This window comes from Pan troglodytes, chromosome 2, assembly GCF_028858775.2.
Source record: "Pan troglodytes isolate AG18354 chromosome 2, NHGRI_mPanTro3-v2.0_pri, whole genome shotgun sequence".
Taxonomy (NCBI): domain Eukaryota; kingdom Metazoa; phylum Chordata; class Mammalia; order Primates; family Hominidae; genus Pan; species Pan troglodytes.
In genome coordinates, this window is record NC_086015.1 from 4,792,789 (window position 1) to 4,811,443 (window position 18,655).

At 35.4% G+C, this 18,655-nt stretch overlaps 1 long non-coding RNA gene across 15 annotated transcripts in view; it reads left to right on the forward strand.

The window, feature by feature from the left end:
- LOC104005445 (uncharacterized) overlaps positions 1-18,655 on the forward strand; it is a 346,407-nt gene that overhangs the window by 201,550 nt on the left and 126,202 nt on the right. For 12 of the 15 annotated variants that reach the window (XR_010155469.1, XR_010155472.1, XR_010155470.1 and 9 more), the window contains one exon: positions 11,551-11,586. The exons of 1 other annotated variant lie outside the window; for it this stretch is intronic. This is a non-coding gene — a long non-coding RNA (uncharacterized LOC104005445). Of the gene's footprint in view, positions 1-11,550; positions 11,587-12,288; positions 12,337-18,655 lie in introns of all 15 variants that reach the window. 2 more of the 15 variants (XR_010155471.1, XR_010155473.1) reach the window with 2 other exon arrangements.

Sequence of the window (18,655 nt, forward strand, 5' to 3'; positions counted from 1 at the left end):
AATGCCCTTAAGATGTATCCAAGTTGTAGCATGTATCAGAATTTTCTCCTTTTTTAAATGCTAAATAATATTCCATTATACCCATACATCACATTTTCTTTGGTTTTAGATATATCTCTCATAGACCATGTGTTTTTAACTGTTCTGTCAATCTCTGTTTTCACATTCCATTTACATTTAAAGTAATTACTGAAACGAGGAGGGGCTTCTGTGTTTTTGCTCTTTGTTTTCTATATACGTTATAGCTGTTTTGTTCCTCATTTCCAGAATTATTGTCTTACATTGTGTTTAGCTGATTTCTTACAGTGAAATATTTAAAATCCTTTCTTATTTCCTTTTATGTATATTATATCCCTATTTTCCTTGTGGTTACCATGGGAATTACATTTAACGGCCTAAAGTTATAACACTCTCATTTTGTTTATGCCAACTTAAGTAACATAGGAAACCCTTTACCACTTAATGGCCCTGTCGCCACTCCTTTTGGTTGCTGATGTGACAAAATTACATCTTTATACATCCGGTGCCCCAAAACATAAACTGATAATTCTTTTAAATACATTGGTCTCTTAAAATATGTGGAAAACAAAATGTTGTGTTACAAACCAAAGTTACAATTATTCTAGCTTTTAGATTAATAACTTTATTTTTAAATGTAGTAGTCTCTTAAATCATGTAGAAAACAAAAAGTAAAGTTACAACTTACTGTTGTAAGTAAAGTTACAAATTATTGTTGTTACAATAATACTAGCTTTTGTAATTGCCCATGTATTTACCTTTATAGAGGTATTTATCTCTTCACATGACTTTGAATTACTGTCTACTCTCCTTTCATTTCACCCTGCGGAACCCACTTAAGCATATCTTGCAAAGTAGGTCTAGTGGAAACAAATTCCCTCAGATTTTATCTGGGAAGGTCTCAGTTTCACCCTCACTTTCGAAGGATGGTTTTGTCAGATTTAGAATTCTTCGCTAACAATTTGAAAATATTTTTTCAGCACATTAAGTATCTTGGTCCACTAACTTCTGCCCTACAAAGTTTCTGATGAGAAATAAGTGGATAATGTTACTGAGGATTCCTTGTGTATAAGTCACTTCTCTGTTGCTACTTGGAAGATTTTCTCCTTGTTTTTGGCTTTTAAAAGTTTGATTTTAATGTGTCTATGTGTGGGTCTCTTTATTTTTATTCTCTTTGAAGTTTGTTGAGATTCTTGGATACTTACATTCATATGAGAAGTTTTCAGCAATTATTTCTTCAAATAATTTCTCTTTCTGTCTCTCTTGCTCGCTCACTCACTCTCTCTCTCTGTCTTCTGGGACTTCTACAATGCATATGTTAATTTATTTGTTGGTTTCCCAGATATCATTTAGGTTCTTTTCATATTTATTCAATATTTTTGTTCCTGTTTTTCAGAATCAATTTGTATTGTTGTATCTTCAAGTTTGCTGATTTTTTCTTTTGCTTACACAAATTTGCCTTTGAGTCCCTCTGTAAATTTTCCATTTCAAATACTGTACTTTTCAGCTCCAGAACTTTAGGTTCAGAATTTCTTTTTTTCTATCTCTTTATTGATAATTACATTTTGCTGTTAGATAGTTTTCTTGACTTTATCTATATCTTCCTTTAGTTCTATATCTTCCTTAACATCTTTAAGATAGACATTTTGAAGTTTTGTCTATGGATCTGCCATCAAGTCTTTTTGGGTATGGTGTCGGTTGATTTTTTTTTCCTTTGAAAGGCCATGCATGCTTTCTTGTTTCTTTGTGTGTTTTGTGTTGTTGTAAAAAATGGATACTTGAATCTAATAATGTGGTAACCTGGGTAATCTGACCCTTCCCCCTTCCTCAGAGTTTGTCAGTTTTTGATATTCTTTTTATTTATCGTTTTGCTTTTTGTATTGTTGTAGGCTATCTCTCATTCTGGGATCAGCCTGAGGTAAAATAATAAATTCTTGTCAAGTCTTTTCTGAATCTATGCCTTTTCCTTAACATGCACAGTCACTTTTTAATGTTCCCCAATATATACAATTGCTTTTAAATATATCAGTGTTTAATGCCTGGCTCTCAAAAGAGAAAAAAGAAAAAAAAAGAAAAAAATTAGTTGGAGAAGCACTGGAAAGTCACTTCAGCCAGAGGTAAAGGGGCTTTCAACAATGGCGAGACGTGAAAAATCAATGGCAGCTCATGGCTTGTCTGCACCTCTCTGATAAGAAGCAGCTGTCAGAAGAACAACCCCAAATATCTGGAGGACAGAGTCCTTTGTGCTCACCCTGGCTCCTTACAGTTCTGTCCAGGCTGCTTCAGGAACATATGCATAGCTGTCTACCACAGCGATGTATGCGGAGAATGGGTAGCAGGTGCTGTACTGAGTGCTAAACTTGATGGAAGTTAACTGCAATTTTCCATCCCAGCATTCCCCTGGAAGTTGCAAACTTTCAATAGACTCCAGGGTTCCAAATAGTTACATCAGACAGATTCTGCCAGTGCTATTGTTATCTAGGTGGGGAGACAGATTCCTGGTGCTTCCTACGCCACCACTTTTTCAGAATCCTCTGGAATGAACTCCTTTGCAGAAGCAAAGAAGTTGGTCTTTGTTGAGACTACAGACAAATAATCCATAATAGTAGTACTGGTTATAGAGTGTATGGGTTACAGTTACTGACAAATTTTGAGAAGTTATTATTCATGCTAATGGAGTACTCTTCTACCTGATTCTATTTCCTCAGTAAAATGAGAAGCAGTTTTTTAGCTGAGGATGAGAAGAGGGTTTGAAACAGAAAGAAAAACAGAGATTGAAAAAGGAGTTGAGGATTTATGCAAATGAGAAATTATATTGTTGAACCTTGGAACAGCAAAAGTCACTAGGATCAATAGATAATAGGTCCTGTGAGGTTGAAAGATCACTGAAGCTGGATAGATAAGAAACGAAGACTGAAAAATGGAATACTTGAAATTAAGATTATGAAGCAGATGCAGTTATTGACAGTAAAACATCTAGGTTATGGTCATGAGAGTGGGTGACTAAGACAGCATGGGAGGCAAAATTATGAAAGGACAGAAGGACCAGGAAATGAGACAACAGGATCCTAAAATGGCTGTACGTATTTTTAAAATCACCAAGAAGTATAACAGAAGTTGGGGTTGAGAGAGTAACAGTAGGCCCGTGTGCTATAACCCTCAACATTGTGGAAGAGAAAAGCCAAGGGGGTTCCACTGAGTAAAACAAGGAAGGGAGGCAGTTGTAGAATGTGATGACATGAGCTACAAAAGGGCATTTGTAGGGAGCTGCAAGAAATCATGGCCTGAAAGGAGCATTGAAAAGCAAAGAGACTATATTCCACGTTCAGGACCAGGGAATGGGAGAAAAAAAGTCACAACTTAGAGAGGGTCACAGGCAAAGCCACGTCTTCGGGGAAGAGCTATTATTCATTCACAGCTAAGTCGTTAGAGGGATGTTCAGAAAAACAAACAAACAACAGAAAATATGAGCTAACTTATTGGAACTATGAATTCTACAGGGCAGAGCAAGAACAGAACAGCTTTAGGAGTCAAGGAGAGTGGGAGGTGGGGTCAGACTGAGGTTGTCAGTGCCATATGGGGAAAAGGGCCCTGCTGATAAAGGCTTCTTGCAACAACTAACATAAACAGAGATGTGGGACATGATTACATGAGCTCTGATAGTCTGTGAGACAGATTGTGGTAGACTGGCAAATGTGTGTTGGAGGGGAGGGATGGTGGTGTTACTAGGAGCACACAATGATCTGGACTCTCCTCTTTCACTCTTCTCTAGGTTTGTGAGGAAGCTTTGGAAAGGGACAGAATCAGAACTGTGGGCATATCCATACCAGAATATTAGCAGTAAATATCCCGGCATGGTGGCATTATGCATGACACTGATTTTCTCATTTTTTATTTAGTATTTTTAAGTACAATTGTCCTGCTGTGTCTGTAGTGGGTTCTTCATCCATGGATTCAACCAACCGTGAATAGAAAACATTCGGAAAAATAATGCCACTGTACTGAACACGTACCACACTTTTAAAATTCCTGTAATTTTCTAACCAATACAGTGTAACAACTATTTACATAAAATCTACATTGTATCAGGCGTTATAAGTAATCTAGAGAAGACTTAAAGTATATGGAAGATTGTTTGTAGTTTATATGCAAATACTACGCTCTTTTATGTAAGGGACTTGAACATCCATGGACTCTGGTATCTGTGGGGGTCCTGGAATCAATCCCTCACAGATATCTGTATTTATTTTAAGTGAATGTGTATTATGGAATATAAATATAAATATATGTATATGCACACACACACATATAAATACACAATATATGTGTATATATATGTGTGTGTGTTGTCATTTTTCAACTTAAGTTTAAAAAATTGCCTAGAAGGGATAAAACAAAAATAGAGCTCCAGATATCTAATGTTCTTTTCAGAAAGAAATCTTTATATCTCTGTTTTACTTCAGCTGTATTGTTTAAACTACTTGGCTAAAGTAAACCCACGTTCATAGAGAAAATCACTATTATTTTGCATAAAGTTGTGAAGTCTAAGGCTGAATAGAGCCTAACAATCATATTTATTGATGTGTCTGTTGTTAAACACTGAGCAGATGTCTCCGTTAGAGCCTCTATAATGATGTCTAGATCATTTTAGGGAGATTTTTACTAATTTCAAGCTACATAGTGATTCCTTCCCAATACTGTTGCCTACATCAAATTTTTACTTCTTAGATATTTCTTGTATTTCTTATCCCCTAATATGGAGACTGTTAGGCTCTCATTATTTCTTTCCCACTCCTCAGGGTTATCAGGAGGATTATAAGCATGAGCTCTGGAATTAGACTTCTAGTGTTTGAATCCCATTGATGTCTAAAAGATATGGCCTTTGCCCTCATAATTTGCAATGTAATCATTGAAGAGAGGCAGGTACATCAGTTTCTACAACACAATGTAGACAGAAGTAAGTATCATAAAAATAATATTGGCTGAATTGGTAGAAAATATCATGGAGGGAATGGCTTTTGAGTGGGGATTGAATAAACAGAGTGTTTTAGGAATAAAAATGGTGTTAGGAAGAAAAGTTCAAGCAAAGAATAATTTTAGTGAAGGTATAAAAATGATGAACTGCTCTCATCTTCAGGGGAGGGAGGGTCTAGAAGGATGGGAGTAAATATTGAGTAGGGGAAAATTGAGAGATGTGGTTAAAAATACCTTGTTTGGACATGAATACCAGCCTAATAATTCTGATTTGCTTTACTATCCATTTGACTTTATGGATCATTAAAAAATTTTAGTATAAATGCTGATCGCTGGTATACATCTCTCTAAGCTTGTTTCTGCACATGAGAGCAGTCAGGAAAACATTTTCAATCAATCACTTATTTTACTAGCTGGTGCCAGGCAAATGGCTTTCCTGATTTTTTTTTAATCTTTAAAATTGACTGAACGACTATTTTTTTAAGTTAATTGGGTGGTTCAGGGCAAGTTTAAATGCAAACAGAACACTTAGCATAGGAGAGCGAGTGCGTAAATTCACAGTGGGAGCAAACATCAGGGCAACAAAAAAATTAGAGCCATTTTTTGAGTCATTGACCACCAACATTTGAGAGTTTTTTCCTGGATGAACATTCCTTCTGCCTTTGGAAATAAATTAATGTTTTAGAGCAGGGGTTAGCACACTTTTTCCATAGAGAACCAGATAGTAAATATTTTGGGCCTTGCTGGATAAATAGTCTCTGTCACAAGGACTTGTCTCTACTTTTATAGGGTGAAAACACCTGTAGACAATGTGTAAATGAGTGGGCATGGTTGTCTTCCATCTAAACATTATTTACATAGTGGGTAGTAGATCATATCTGAGCCACAGTCATAGCTGGCTGACCCTGTTTTAGAAAATTATTGGGAACAGGTGTGTAAAAAGTTGAAGTAAACAAATGCAATATTAAGATACTATCACATAATGATGAATGTTCACCAAATGTCTTCTTTGAATATCAGTGCAAACCTGGCCTGACTTTGATACTGATACTTCCAACTAAGGGCGGAATCCATAGTCAGCAAAAATTATTACTTTTTGTATGTCTTTTGCTGTTACAGAGCAGAGTAAACAATTAATTCAGCTTAGATTAAAGGAAGGCATAGTTTAATAATAAATAGACCTCACAGAAACACAAGCCCAGAAACTAACATAGAGGCTGCGTATCATGAGATATAAAAATGGGAGTAAAAATTTAGGACAGTACGAGGTATTTATTTCAGCCCATGGGCAATCTTATTTTTCTTTTAGAAAAAATCTTTTAAGGCTGGGTAGTTGGCTTATGTCTATAATCCCAAGGCGGGAGGATTGCTTGAGCCCAGTGGTTATCAGCCTGGGCAACATGGGTGAGACCTTGTCTCCACAAAAATATAAAAAATTAGCTGTGTGTGGTGGTGCATACCTGCAGTTCCAGCTACTGGGAAGACTGAGGTGGGAGGATTGCTTGAGCTTGGGAGTCAAGGCTGCAGTGAGCCATGATCGCACCACTGCACTCCAGCCTAGGCAACAGAGTGAGACCCTGTCTCAAAACAAAACAAAACAAAAAGAAAAACCCTGTAAGATTAATGTTGATATTATCCCCATCTTACAAATAAGAAAACTGAGTCACAGACCACTGCTAAAGAAGTTTCTCTTGGCCACAGCTTAGAAAATATTAGAGCCAGATTTTTTATCCAGCCAGTGCACCTCAGGAGCCAATAATCTTAGACGTTGACCAACTGGTTTAAGTCAATTTGCTCTTTGAAGTTTGAGCTAAACTGTGAAAACAACTAGGATTTATCTAATCATAGTAGCTAACATCTATGAATCAATATATGCCAGGGCTTTATACAAATCAGCTCCTTTAATCTTCACAACCCTACTTAGTGGACAAAAAAAAGAGACACTGTCACCCAAAGTGATATAAATGCAATTGGTAGAGCCAGGACTCTATCCTGGTGAGTCTGCCCTTAGAGAGTATAAACTTAATCTTTAGGGCAAGCAAAATAATCTTAAAAAACATAATATACGATGTGCAGAGACCAGGCTGCTGAAATCAGCAAGAGACTGATTTGCTAGGCAAGGTGGTTCCCAGATTATGGAACCAGTGAAGGAGGATAATTTTTTAATATAGGAAGCAACTGAGAACCACTGTAGAGTTGTCAGTCAGGAAGGTTTGCTTGACAGCAGTAAACACTGGAGACTGTAAGGGAGTTTGAAAAATGAGGGATCCAAAAGCAATCATGAGTTTTGTGTTATCCTGCGGAAGAGTGAGAGTAGTAAGAAACTGAGAAGAGAGAATTACTTGGAGACATATTTCAAAGGAAAATATGATTTGACACTGACAGGTCACAGAAGATAAAGCAAAAAATAGTCAAGATTAATTCACATGCTTAGCCTGGGATACTTGACAAAAGATGTTATCATAGACAAACTGAATAAGTTTAGTTAAAGAAGCCAGTTTGAATTAAAAGTAAGTTTGGTTAAATTCACTCGTAAATTTAAAGAGATATGCCATTTTGGCAATTACAAATCTAGAGATGGAGTACAGTTCATAGAGCATAAAGAATGAGAAAAGCCATTCAGTTTAGAGGTGAGAACACCATCAGTTACTTATGTCTACAAGAGTAAATTCAACAGAGTGGTGTGAATTGAAGGTCATTTGGTGGGGATGAAATAAGTTAACAATTTGAAACCATAACATAATGAGTTTGCATGGAGTAATAATGCTCATGTTAGATTTCAAGGAATTAATAAAAATGGCAAATGGAAATGCAGTTAGCAGGAACCTAGATCATGTAGCACACATTTCAGAACATTGTCCATAACAGAAGGAAACTGCAGTGGATGACTCTAGGACAAATAGGTAGTTTTCCTTTCTTTTTTAAAGTTGGTGAAGACCTAGTTTTTCCTTATTGTATATTTAGTTTTCCTCCTTTAGCTCCAAGGTAAAATATATAAGTGCTATTTGTTTTCTAGCAATATTTTTCCCAGAAGCAGAATAAGTTGTAGAAGAGATATATTTTAATTATTTATTGAAAATGTAAACTGCTTCAAGCAATATAACACCATAAATAAAAATGGCTAATTTTGAAAGCATGAGAGTGTACACAAGTCTGATAATTTCAATTCTCCATCAACTCAAAGAGGCATCATGGGAGCAATTTATATAATCTTCACTCTCCTTGTCACAAATTCACCCTGAGGGAAACTAATCTTGATGGAGAAGTCTGACTGTCTTGGGTAGGGAAAAATGCATATGTGAGTATTCTCATGATGAAATTTAAACTATGATTTTGGTGAAATATTTGAAATGTAACTAAAAATACAGCTTTCTCCAAATTGCTACAATATAGTTTTTAATTATGTTATCTTTCTCCTTTTTTAAATCTGTGGATCTATTTTCAAGCTATTCCAATAGCTAACATTTTCATTTTTACCCCCTACTCATAAGGTACCACTGTTTGCCGATTATCATGTAAGATTTAATGTTATTGATCATTGCTTATAATGTGTGCCTAGAGACAGAGAACAAGCTTCCCTATCCAGTTTCTATTTTCCCTTCAGGTTAATAGGTTTCCCTTTCCCAATCATTGAGTATTGCACATAAGAACAAGGAGAAAAATGTCTGTTGAGGTATATTTAGAAAAGAAAAAGAAGGAAAATCCTCATTTAATAGTGATCTTGCGTTTTTCTCTAGTTCATTAGAAAATCAGCCAATGTATGAAGACTAAGCTTTAATTAATGAAGTTGTCCTATATTATAAGAGGGTTCCAGGATGTATCTTACATGCAAATGTTTTCATCTTTTTAAGGTAATTCTATTAATATACCTGCTGTGCCCTAAGGGTCCTAGTCTGAGTACATTTATCCCTTTAGCAAGATTTGGGGGTGGAGGCCATTTGTATTCCTATTCTATTCTATTCTATTCTATTCTATTCTATTCTATTCTATTCTATTCTATTCTATTCTATTCATGTTGGACTTCAGTTGGTGATTAGACACAGTAGACAATGTCATGTAGGGTTAGATATTCATGTATGGTTTAGATGCAGGTAGATTTTACCTCCACAATCATATGAACATTGAGTGTGTCTCATTGGATTTCTGTAAGAATGACATGAAGTGAAGAATTTAAACTTCTTGACAAATTACATGACACAGAAACTACTCCATAAGTGTTAGATAATCTTTTGTACATGAATGGGAAATAATAATATATATTCATATTTTCATGTTTTGGCCTAAAGGAAATCTAGATATTAAATACTAGATCCTGGTGGGAAGATTATTTTTTTTTCAGGGTGGAAACTGAGCAGATGGAGGACAAGGATGGGGAAGATTTTTCTATACTTTTGTTATGTTTTTGGACTTTAATCCGTATGACTGTATTATCTATTTGAAAAGGCAAATATAAAAGTCATCTGAGCTTTTTGTCGTCATAATGGTATCCTTTCTGACAATCGTTGCTTTTAATCCTAAAATGTCTCATCAAGTGCCTTTGTCTCACAATTTATCTGTGGAACATATATGCTTGTGTGTGGAGTGAGGGCTACTCAGACTGTGAACTCAGAACAGGCAAAATGTAAATGCTCATTTAATTGCTGTTTTCTAGATCTAACCAATTTCTATGACTGTGTGAAAGTGGTTAATGAGGTTTTTCTTTCTCTTTATCAGATGATAGTCCACCTTCTAAGATAAACCTTCTCTGTGTTGAAGTCAGGCTTACATAAGGAATAAGTTATTAATTATCATGAAATCTAATAATTAATAGCTTTATTAGAAGACTAGGGAGAACTGATTTACTACTAATAGTAATTATTCTTAATTACAGCTAACCTTTGTTGGAGTGTACAGTGCAAAGCACTTTAAATGTATTATTTTATTTGATTTCCCTAGCAACCGTATGTGGTACATGGTAGACGGTAGATGCTAGATTAATAAAATGACAAATAACCACTTGGAAAATTTGTCTAAAATCATGTGGCTGGTAAATGGTCTCAGACCCAAGCCTTTTTAATGCCAAAGCTTTTTAATCCCTATGCTCTAGACCATCACACTGCTGTATGTAAGCAGCTTTCAATTATGTATTTTAAGAAATTTTTATTTAGCAACTATTTCTGGAGTAATTAGTGATTGTTCCATTTTGTAGGGAACTGGGGTTGCCAAGTCGACAGATATTGGGCTCATAATTCATTTCATACATTGACAGCATGCATGCAATTAACCATCTCAAATGGTAGCACTGTCATGAGAAACTGCCTGTTCAGTCTCATGCATTTCTGTAGTATTGTAATCCAAAGATAGTGGGGTCTCATAGAATAAAATCAAATATATTATCCATGATCTGAGCTATCAGATATTATCCAGATCTGAACTATCCATGAAAACATTTATTGTTTTCCTCAATATCACTCAAAATAGATTTTAGCCTTCTTATAAAGAGTTTAAACAGCAATGATAACAATAACAAAAATGGCTTTTTATTTTCTGGCTAAATTATACTTTACCTATATTCATGGTTGTTTACAATTAAAAATGATCATTCTCAATAGAATGTATATACATGGTCAAAAGCTGTATCCACATATTACCAAAAGAAACTGGTGATTTTCTTTTTTAAAAAAGTAACATTCAAAGTCGTTTTGTTACAGGAAGAAAAAAATGTCTATGAAAGCTGGATATTTTATTTTTCATTTATTTTTGTTGTATCATGTGAAGAGAGAGCTGGAGATTCTCTGTTTCATAATTTTAATATATGGATTAAATTGGATTATTCAGAAAAATTCTACTTATAACACTTCTCTGTACTGTTTTATTACTTGCAGCTACATAACTCTAATCCTAATAGAACCCCTGTTATTCATGACGCTATGTAAGCTTTGTTGCATTATTCATGTTTACTTTATTTAAATTTGTGTCTGTGAACTGTTTGATCTGTGAGGCTCTCAGGAAACTGTCATCAACAGAAATGACAAGACCAAGCTTGCAAATTACATTTTTTATATGTGCTAAAGTCTAGACTTCTATGTTTTGCTAAAGAAATCACCCTATTAAAAAATAATAACATGTATCCTTAAAGCAGAGTGTCTATGATTTATAGGAGCAATAGGCTTGCTCAGAAGTGGGGTGCCTGCAGTATCTTTACCCTGTTTACTTGTTCCAGGTGCCTATTGACTTCTCACATTGTTGCCACTATAACGTGAATACAAGCTGAAACTCACAATTGTTACATTTTGAAACTTGCTAAAGTAATGTTTTTCTCTTGCTCTAAATATTTGAAGATATATTTGAATAGATCAGTGTCTTTTCAACCATTTTTAAAGCACACATTGTCTTGTGCTTCTCTTTTTAATAGGATGGAGATGAGTGAGACTTGTTTTCCCATTTTTGACATGCTTGAGCAAGAAAACAAAGCTTTCCACCATCCCCCAAATGGAAAAACTGCACTGTGCTAGATGGGTTTTGAAAACTAAAAACACAATCAAAACCTTCTAACAGCACATCTGTTCTTATTTACAGGAATTAGACGATATAAGCTGCAGCTCAGAATCAGAGGTAAGCATTACATTTAATCTGTCATGCCTGCAGGTTTTTATGAAGTTCAAACATTTTAACAGGTTCGGCTTGATAAAACTCCCTCATTATGTTCCTTGAGGTAGTCCTGTCATCTTTGTCCAGTGTCTCACTAACAACATTTCCAGTTCAGTAAGAGCAGACATTGCTCATTGCATTTCATTTGATCTCAGGCCATTTAATACCATAAGATGTTGTGTGCACACCATTCCTTTGGGATTTTAAACCATTAGGTTAAAGGTACATCCAATTATGTGATATCTTTAAGCAACTTGAAGGTGCAGTTTTATATATAGAAATTTACCACTGAACTATACTGAAATGAAGTTAAGGTTGTGAAACACACTGACAAAAGATAGGGAATCCAAAGTTAGGAATGACATTTTGTCCTTCCCTTGTGCTATACTGAAAATGAAGGAAGTTGAGTTGAGTACAAGATAAACTCAAGGACACTGAGGATTTTACTTTTTAAAATGTCCTTATAGATGCATCATACACAAGGTAACAATAATAGCTGTACTTATGGAATAGCCGGAAGTTTAAAACACCCTTTCACTGATACGATTGTACTGGAACCTAAAACAGTCCTATTCACATAAGAAATCGGTGATTTTAGTCTGTTTTCCCCAATGAGAACACAGAGAATCTACAAATAATTGTTATTTTTTTTTTACATTGCAAAAGCAGTAAGAAATGTAGCAGCATGTCAGAGCCTGTTCTTCAGACATCAAGGTTGGTACTGTCTGTACTACACAGTCTCACTGCTGCCTATAAGTATATATGCGTGCACCTATCAACACACTTATGTACAAACACACATACCAGTGGATAGTGAGAGGAAGAACAAAAGAACCAGAGACCAAGTAATATGTATTTGCTGGATAAATTAAGATGTTCTCTCTTTCATGCAATTCAATTCAAACTGCTTTAAACATTAAGAGAAATGTATTGGCTGATGAAAACGTAAAAGTCCAGAGTCACTGTTCTTGTGAGTTTCCTAGATTTGTCCTCAAGTGTGCCAGATTTACTGTGGGCATGCCTTATGCTTGCAAAAGGTCAATGGCAGTTTCGGGAAATCTGTGACCCAGAGTTCACAGCATAAATCCTGAGTTTCCAATAGGTTGAAATAGCCATGAAACCATCCTGTAGCCAAGCGTAAAGCACATAGACTTGGATTAGCTTCAGTGGTCATCATGGTAAGGGGGAATGGAATATCCTGTTTGCATTGAACAGATATACTTCCCCATTATAGAGAAATTGTCTATCTCATATGACTACAAGGATGTTCTGCAATGGGGAATAGTATATTAATTCTATGCACACAACCTCAATATGTACTATAACTCTGTTTTATTATGTAACTACTCTGTGCTAGGTATGTAGAATTCTCATTATTTGACTTTAGGTATAAAGGGATACATAAGTGTACTCCTAAATATGTGTAAGATCATACTTATGTTATGATAAATAAATCCATCAATTCATTTTTATTTCATTCAGTTTAACTTTTATTTGTACACATTTTCATGTATGGGGTACCTGTGAATTTTTATTTGTACACATTGTCGTGTGGGGTTCATGTGAATTTTGTTACATGTGTATAGTGTGTAGTAAACAAGTCAGAATATTTAGGGCGTCCATCGTCTGAATACATTTTGTTAACTATAATCTACCCTGCTATCAAACATTGAATCAATCCCATCTAACTGCATGTTTATACCCTTTAACTCATTTCTCTTTATACTCCCCCTACCCCCAACTCACTCCTCCCAATCTCTACTATCTTTCTTTCCACTCTCTACCTCCATGTGATCAAATATTTTCACTCCAGCATATAAGTGAGAACATACAATATTTGCCTTTTTGTGCCTGGCTTAGTTCACTAAAGATAATGACCTCCAGTTCCATCAATGTTATGTCAAATGGCATGTTTTCTTTCTTTTTATGGACAAATAGTATTCCATTGTGTATGTACCACATTTTCTTTAAACATTCATTCACTGATGGACACTTATCTTTATTATCTACCTTTGTTATTATAAATAGTGCCATAATAAACATGCAAATACAGGTATTCCTGTGGTATACTGATTTCCTTTGGGTAGATATCAGTAATAGGATTGCTGGATCAAATGATAGTTCCATTTTTAGTGTTTTGAGGTATTTCCATCCTGTTTTGTATAGTGGTTGTACTAGTTTACATACCTACCAACTGTGTATGGGTGCTCCCTTTTCTCTGCATCCTTGCCAACATTCATTATTTTTTGTCTTTATAATAATGGCCATTTTGATTGGGGTAAGATGATACCTCCTTGTGGTTTTGATTTGAATTTATCTGATTAGTGACACTGAGCATTTTTCATATAACTGTTGGCCATGGGTATGTCTTCTTTTGAGAAATATGTATTCATGTCTTTTGCACACTTTTTTTCTTTTTTCTTTTTTGAGACAGAATTTCTTTCTTGTTGCCCAGGCTGGAGTGCAATGGCGCGATCTTGGCTCACTGCAACCTCTGCCTCCCGGGTTCAAGCGTTTCTCCTGTCTCAGTCTCCTGAGTAGCTGAGATTACAGGCACATGCCGCCACACCCAGCTAATTTTTGTATTTTTAGTAGAGATGGGTTTCATCTTTTTTTTTCTGTCGAGTTGCTTGATTTCCCTGTATATTCTGGATATTGGTCTGCTGTCATGTGTTTAGTTTGCAAAGATTTTCTCCCATTCAATAGGTTTCTTCACACTGTTCATTATTTCTTTTGTTGTGCAGAAGCTCTTTAGTTTAAGTCTCATTTGTCCATTTTTGTTTTTGTTGTCTCTGCTTTGGAAATCTTAGTCATAAATTCTTTGCCTAGACCAATGCCCAAGAGAGATTTCCCTAGGTTTTCTTCCAGTATTTTTATAGTTTTGGGTCTTACATTTAAGTTTTTAATCCATTTTTGTTGATTTTTGTATATGGTTAGAGATAGGGATCTAGTTTCTTTCTTCTGCATGTGGCTATCCAGTTCTCCCAGCACCATTTATTCAAGAAGGTGTCCTTCCCCCAATATAAATTCTTGTCAGCTTTGTTCAAGATCAGTTGGCTGTAAATATGTGACTGTGTTTCTGGGTTCTCTATTTTGTTCCACTGGGATATATGTCTATTTTTAAACCAATACCATGTGTTTTGGTTAGTATAGCTTTGTAATATATTTTAAAGTCAGGTAATGTGATGCCTTCAGCGTTGTTCCTTTTGTTCAGGATTACTTGGTTATGCAGGCTTTTATTTCACTCTATATGAATTTTAGAACTTTGTACAAAAATTCTGTGAAGAATGATGGTATTTTGATAGGGATTGCATAATCTGTGGATTGTTTTGGGAAATATGGTCATTTTCGTGATATTCTTCTGATCTTTGAGGATGGGATTTTTTTTCATTTTTGTTCTCTTCTATTTATTTAATCAATGTTTTGTAATTTTCCTTGTAGAGATCTTAAATTTAGTCCTAGGGGCTTTAATTTTTATAGCTATTGTAAAAGTCATTGGCTTCCTGATTTCTTTTTCAGATAGATGACTATTGGTATATAGAAATGCTCCTTTTTTTTTTTTTTTTGAGAAGTCTCGCTCTGTCACCCAGGCTGGAGTGCAGTGGTGCGATCTCGGCTCACTGCAAGCTCCACCTCCTGGGTTCACGCCATTCTCCTGCCTCAGCCTCCAGAGTAGCTGGGACTACAGGCGCCCGCCACCACGCCCAGCTAATTTTTTGTATTTTTAGTAGAGACAGGGTTTCACCATGTTTGCAAGGATGGTCTAGATCTCCTGACCTCAGGATCCACCCGCCTCGGCCTCCCAAAGTGCTGGGATTACAGGCGTGAGCCACCACGTCCGGCCGAAATGCTACCTATTTCTGTATATTGATTTTGTATTCTGCAAACTTACTGAATCCATTTATCAAATCTAAGAGCTTTTTGGTAGAGTTGTTAGGTTGTTCTCAATAAAAGATCATATTATCAGCAAAGAGGAACAATTTGAATTCTTCTTTTCCAATTTGGATGCCTTTTACTTATTTTTCTTGCCTGATTGGCTAGGACTTCTAATACTACGTTGAATAGGCATGGTGAAAGTGGGCACCCTTGTCTTGTTCCATTTGTTAGAGGAAAGGCTTTCAACGTTTCCCATTCAGTTTGATGTTAGCTGTGGGTTTGTCATATATGGCCTTTATTATTGTGAGGTGTTTTTTTCTATGTTTAGTTTTTGAGAGTTTTTATCCTGAAGGAATGTTGAATTTTATCAAATGCTTGCTCTGTGTCTATTGAGATTATCATATTTTTTTCTTCATTCTGTTGATGTGATGTATTACATTTATTGATTTGCATATGTTGAACCATCCTTGCATCCCTGGGATAAATCTCACTCAATTGTGTTATCTTTTTAATATGTTGTTGGATTTTGTTGGCTAATATTTTGTTGAGGAATTTTTGTGTATGTTCATCAGTAATATTAGTCTATAGTTTTCTTTTGTTGTTGTTGTGTCTTTGTCTGGTTTTAATATCAGGGTCATGCTGCTCTCATAGAATGAGTTAGAGGGATTCCCTCCTCTTCAAGAGGGAATTTTTTGGAATAGTTTCAGGAAGATTGGTATTAATTCTTTGTAAATTTGGTGGAATTTGGCAGTGAAACCATCTGGTGCTGGGATTTTCTTTGTTAGAAGATTGTTTATTCCTAATTCAACCCTGCTACTTGTTATTGGTCTGTTCAGGTTTTCTGTTTCTTCTCGATTCTATCTTGGTAGGTTGTGTATTATTTCCAATACTTTATCTATTTCCTCTCGGTTTTCCAGTTTGCCAAAGTATAGTTGTTCATAATAGTCTCTGATTATCTCTTTATTTCTGTAGCATCAGCTGTAATGTCTCCTTTATCATTTCTGATTTTGTTTATTTGAGCCCTCTCTCAGCTTTATTAGTTTAGCTAGCAGTTTATCTATTTTGTCTATCTTTTCAAAGAATCCACTTACCATTTTGTTGATTCTTTTAAAAATATTTATTTCTTATAAATAAGTTTTATTTTCTATTCAGTGGGTACATGTACAGGTTTGTTACATAGGTATATTGCATGATGCTGAAGTTTGGGGTACGATTGATCCCATAACTCAGGTAGTGAGCATACTACTCAACAATGGGTTTTTCAGCCTTCTCTCTCCCCCTTCATCCCTCCCTCTAATAGTCTCCAGTATCTATTTTTGTCATCTTTGTGCCCTGAGTATCCAGTGTTTAGCTCCCACTTATAGTGAGAGCATGCAGCATTTGGTTTTCTGTTTCCATGTTAACTCACTTAGGATAATGGCCTCCAGCTGCATCTGTGATACTGCAAATGACATGATTTTATTCTTTGTGATGGCTGTGTAGTGTTTCATGGTATATATGCATACCATTTCGTTTATCCAGTTCACCATTGATGGGCACCTAAGTTGAGTCCGTGTCTTTGCTATTGTGATTAGTGTTGCAATAAACATGTGAATGCATGTGTCTTATTAGTAAAATGATTCATTTTCTTTTGGAAATATACCCAGTTAATAGAATGGGTGGCCAAATGGTAATTCTGTTTTAAGTTCTTTGATAAATCTCCAAACTGCTTTCCATAATAGCTGAACCTAATTGACATTCCCACCAAAAATTTCTAAGCATTCCCTTTTCTCTGCAGCCTTGCCAGCACCTGTTGTTTTCTGACCTTTAAATAATAGCCATTCTGAGTGGTGTGAGATGTTATCTTATTGTGGTTTTAATTTGCATTTTTCTTATGATTAGTGTTACTGAACATTTTTTCATATGTTTGTTTGCTTCTTATATGTCTTCTTTTGAGGAGTGTGTTTTCATGCTATGTGCCTACTTCAAAATGTTAGATCTCAAAATAACATATCTGAATGTCTAAATTTCTTGCCAACCTTGGGCTATTTTCATCTATTATTTTGTTAAATTGATTTTATAATTCTTTTATTTTCTCTTCATTCTGAGAGGTACCAATAATTCAAATATTTGGTCACTTTATGTCATACCAAATCACAAAAGATTTCCTCATTCTTTTTTATTCTTTCTGCCTTAATTTTTTGTCTAGCTGGATTATTTCAGAAGAACTGTCTTCAAGTTCTGAAATTCCTTCTGCTCTTAATCTAGTCTATTGTTGAAGTTTTTGATTTTTTATATATATATTTTTTTATTTTTTATTTATTATTATTATTTTTTTTGAGATGGAGTCTCACTCTGACACCCAGGCTGGAGTTCAGTGGCTCAATCTCAGCTCACTGCAACCTCCATCTCCCGGGTTCTAGCAATTCTCCTGCCTCAGCCTCCTGAGTAGCTGGGATTACAGGCGTGCACCACCACACCCAGCTAATTTTTGTATTTTTAGTAGGGACGGGGTTTCGCCATATTGGCCAGGCTGGTCTCGAACTCCTGACCTCAAGTGATCCATCTGCCTCGGCCTCCCAAAGTGCTGGGATTACAGGTGTGAGCCACTGCACCCAACCTATATTTTGTATTTCTTTCAATGAATTCTTCAATTCCATATTTTTATTTGGTTCTTTTCAAAAATATCTATCTCTTTAGTGAATTTCTCATTAATATTATGAATGGATTTTCTGATTTCTTCACATAATTTTTCAGATTTTTTTTTCTCACTGAGCTTATTTAAAATCAGCATTGTGATTTTTTAATTTGGAGTTTGAAAAATTTATTTTTGATTAAAGTGTATTGCTAAAGAATTATTGTTTATTTAGAATTGTCATATTTCCTTGCTTTTTCATGTTTCCTATTTGCTTATGTTGATATCTGCACATCAGATGTATCAGTCACCTTTTTCTGTTTTTGAATTTACTTTGTAGAGGAGGACTTTTTTCTGTATTCATGGTACGGTGAGTAGGACACCTTGGCTTTGATTCTGGCTATGTGCAATAGTGTAGTCTCTGTATGATTTCTTTGGCAGTAAACAGTGTTACTTCTATCTGTGATTTCCTCTTAAGTTGTGATTATTAGTGGAGGCTGTGGTGAAGTTGTGCTGGGGACTGGGATGTTAGGTAGGTCAGTC